The sequence below is a fragment of the Lingula anatina genome, chromosome 4 (genome assembly GCF_051362555.1).
Source record: "Lingula anatina isolate TDL-2025a chromosome 4, LinAna3.0, whole genome shotgun sequence".
Classification (NCBI taxonomy): Eukaryota; Metazoa; Brachiopoda; class Lingulata; order Lingulida; family Lingulidae; genus Lingula; species Lingula anatina.
The window spans coordinates 18,983,285-18,987,315 of record NC_141770.1 but is presented as its reverse complement, the minus strand read 5'-3'; the positions used below and the strand labels follow the sequence as shown (position 1 = coordinate 18,987,315).

Genomic DNA, 4,031 nt, shown 5'->3' with positions numbered 1-4,031 from the left:
CGTTTACTGCCTTCTGATACCCAATATCCACTAACAATTGTATATCCACGCCGGTGGTTTGTCGTCTGCCAACAACCACATTAGAAGAAGGAGCAGGGGGGATCCCGAAATTTTCATATCCTTTACACTCAGCCCTCAATTTGTCCATCGCCAGCGCATTACGGGCTAGCAGATCAGATAGTTCTAGACGCAGTTGAGAGTCATCACCAGAAGCTGCGTGCAGCGGTGAAAGAACAGAAACTAATGCTGCTATAAAGCACGTGCGAATGTACAAAATCATCATACTTTTAACGTACAACCCAAAATGATAAGAAATTATTCAAGGAGTAAGCTGCAGATCTTCTGTATCCGGGGATTATGCATCACGTCATATTAGCAGTAGCATCATTGGCCGCGATTACAGATTACAGAACACGTACTCTGTTCACCCTTCTCGGTATATGCCCCTTCTTAAATAACTAATGAAGTACGTATCTCACCATAAAAAGAGGCTTCTTTTACCAAAATTATATTTGGATGTACACCCAATATATGGTTGTAACTTTTAGAACCAAATTTGAGTCTGTTTTGATCCGAGATAAATCAGTGACAGTCCTTTACGCGGCACACTGGGTCCGTTTTATACGGAAGCCGACTGGTGCCATATGTTGAAAAAAATTTTTATCTCGAAATTTCGAGATAGCATTTTGAAATTTGAACAAAAAAATGTTTTATCTCGAAATTTCGAGATAGCATTTTGAAATTTGAACAAAAAAAATTATCTCGAAATTTCGAGATAGCATTTTGATATTTGAGCAAAAAAAATTTATCTCGAAATTTCGAGATAGTATTTTGAAATTTGAACAAAAAATTAATGATAATAATAATAATAATACCCACAATGCATGAGGGATGTGAAAACGGAACTACACGAGGAAACCACATGCTCTACATTCAAAGGATTCATTTTAGCCTATCTATAATCTGTTATACCCGAAAAAGCTTTGTTTGTAGAGTCACATGAATTTGAACAAAGGGGCTCAATTATTTCAGCAAACGGGACGTGAAAGATATAGACCAGGGCTTGGAAGAATTTATGAGGGAAAGAGGGATGACAGGTGAGATTACTATAACACTTAAACCAGTTGTCAAAATAGCTTTGCCGCCTTGTTTTTAAAATTAAGGACATTGTAACCCTTTGTTATCATCCTAATAACGAAAGAGTTTTTTCCTGCATCCAATTATTCAATAATGCATCTGTCTTTGTGCAGATTTGAAACAATGAAAAAACTCCCGGAAATGTAAAATATCAGTATTTATATTTTTTCTTTTCGATGTATATTCAATAGCATAGGCAACTAAAAGCTTTAATCGTCAATTTAACACCTTTGTATTTTTTTTATTAGCAATCGGTATGAAGAGTAATTTCGTCCCTGAACTAGATTTTATCACGAAATTGTAAGAGCTGACCAGGAGTGTATATATGTAGGCTACAATCCCGTGTTATCATTTTGTTTTAAATGCTTTTATTATAGAGCTATGAGGCCTTGAGTACAGATTATTAGTAAACAAAGGTGTCATTTTGCTTTATCAACGATAAAATCTGAACTAAGGCTTTTAAGAAAAATCGCTGGCAGGGTTTTGGAGTACTAAATGGTGTCATTAAATCGCCCTTGAAATGGTGATCTAAAGAGAACCGATTTTCTAGTTTTTACCCCAAAATCGCAAATATGACGTCACCCGTGAAATTACATGTATAAATGTTAAAAAATTTAGTCACTGAACACTGAAGATTTATTTATTACCCAAAAGAATGCATGTAAGGCAGTAAATAAGGAGTTTTGGGCGAAGGGTTAAATGTCCTTAATTATCCCTTTTGTATTTTTCTGTTTAGGTTTACAGCCCCAACAGTTTGCCAGCACATTGTTGCAACAAGTTATTATCAATATTATTTGAACTCATTATTATTTTAATAATCATTGGTGTAGGCACCACACTTACCAGTCGAACAAAGTTCAAGCAGTACTTTGTCATGAAAAAATCTTTTTTTATTTTTTCGTTACAGATAAACAATGAACGAGCAAGTTATTATCACCACGTATTTCCAGCTTGGGCTCAGCTACAAGGAAATTTTGTATGCGCTTGCTCTTAATCACCGTATCGTCTTAAGTCTCAGGACACTGAAGAGACGGTTGCGCCAACAATGTCTGTTCCGACACAAACACTTTACAGACATTTTGGAGGTTGCAGATTTTATTATTGATCAGATCAATGAAAGTGGAAATATGCATGGATACAGATGGATGCATTTGAAGTGTTTGCAAGCAGGCAAGACAGTCCAGCGAGACACAGTGTATTTGATAATGAAGATCATAGATCCTGATGGTTTGCAACTTAGGAGAAGAGGCAGGCTCAAAAGAAGAGAATACTTTGCGCGAGGACCAAACTATTTGTGGCACCTAGACTCATATGACAAATTGAAAACTTATGGCTTGTGCATCAACGGATGTATTGATGGGTTTTCTCGTCAGGTGATTTGGTTGAACGTATTTCGCACAAGCAGCGACCCAAAAGTAATTGCTGGATATTACATAGAAGCAGTGAGTGCCATGGAAGGATGCCCAAATTTAGTCAGAGGAGACATTGGAACCGAGAACGGTCATGTAGCACAGATGCAAGAGTTCTTGTCGGAGCAGAATAGCTTTATTTATGGGTGGAGCACTCACAACCAGCAGATTGAAGCCTTTTGGTGTATGCTGCGTAAAGAATGCATACAATTTTGGATGGATGTTCTGAAAGCATTGAAGGATGTTGGGGATTTTGCAGGAGACCCGCTAGACACAAGCCTCGTCCAATTCTGCTTCATGACTTTGGTCCATGTATTAAAGCATTTTATAGTTCTATCTGTTTCGGCTGCTGAAATGAGACTAATTGATTGTCGGTAATGCATTATTAACTTTAGCGCTTCTTATATTTACTGGGTCTTTCTAAGAGTCGAGAATCCATTTCTTTTTTGTTTTAATCTCACATAATGGCGTTAAATAGTTTTAATGTTTTAAATAGTTTTAGATGTTAAAACTTCTCCAAATACAATACTGCATATAATCATCAGGGTGTAGTTGAATGGTGACTGCAATATTAAGTAATGTCAGTTTTGAGTTGTGGTAAATTGTATGCTAATAAACAAAATAGCCTGAAATTCTTTTTCTTTATATTTATAATAGACTGATCTGGATAGGGTCACGTCTGTATGGAACTGTCGCATACGACGCACAAAGAATCAGAACGTTCCCAATGGAAGACCAATCGTTCTGTTCTCTATGCCAGAATTGTATGGCCGACGAGACTACCTGCGACCAGTCAACCAAGGACATATCGAAGCATGTTTCACCGAATGCAGCTTCAGGGATGGCCTTCCCTGTGATGAAGAATTATTTGAACTCTTCAATATTTACATGGCTGAACTTTTTTTGGACTTTCCTACCAATGTACAGGAGGCACAGCAGGTTTACCATGCATTGCGATTAGCTATTCGACAGGATCTATAGTGTGTTGCATTGGTACATATCAGCTGTGTCGCAGTAACAATGATTGTTCAGGGAAGTCTTGATGATCAATGCATATCAAGTCATGTTACTTATAAACTTTATTCATGATAAAAAATAATGAGTACAGTGTAAAAACAGAACAGCCTTAAAATCTGCAGGCCATGCAGTACAACAAGACACAGAACATCAGTATTTTTTGCTGAGATAAACTTAATAGTATGCCGGTTATTATTAGTATTACTATTATTATGAAAAGTCACTATCATGACTTAAATCAGTTTTCAATAAGCATAACAAAAACATACTGCGTGGACTACCTTTTGACATAATATTAAAGTCAACTTACCTTAGAACTTCAACACAAACATATAGAACTGACTTTTGCTGATGTAATTTTTAGAAAGAACATGTATAATCAAGAGTGAACATTCCATTGAAAATCCTTTCATTGTCTGGCGCAGTCCTACTTCTATCATCAGGATTTGAAATAAACATTTTAGATAA

The 4,031-nt window shown here is 36.5% G+C and overlaps 1 long non-coding RNA gene across 1 annotated transcript; it reads left to right on the top strand.

Moving 5' to 3' along the window:
* The first annotated feature begins 628 nt into the window (after positions 1-628).
* LOC147762535 (uncharacterized) lies at positions 629-4,031 on the top strand. The gene is made up of 2 exons (XR_015334063.1): positions 629-1,097; positions 2,045-4,031. It is a non-coding gene; the product is annotated as an uncharacterized LOC147762535 (long non-coding RNA).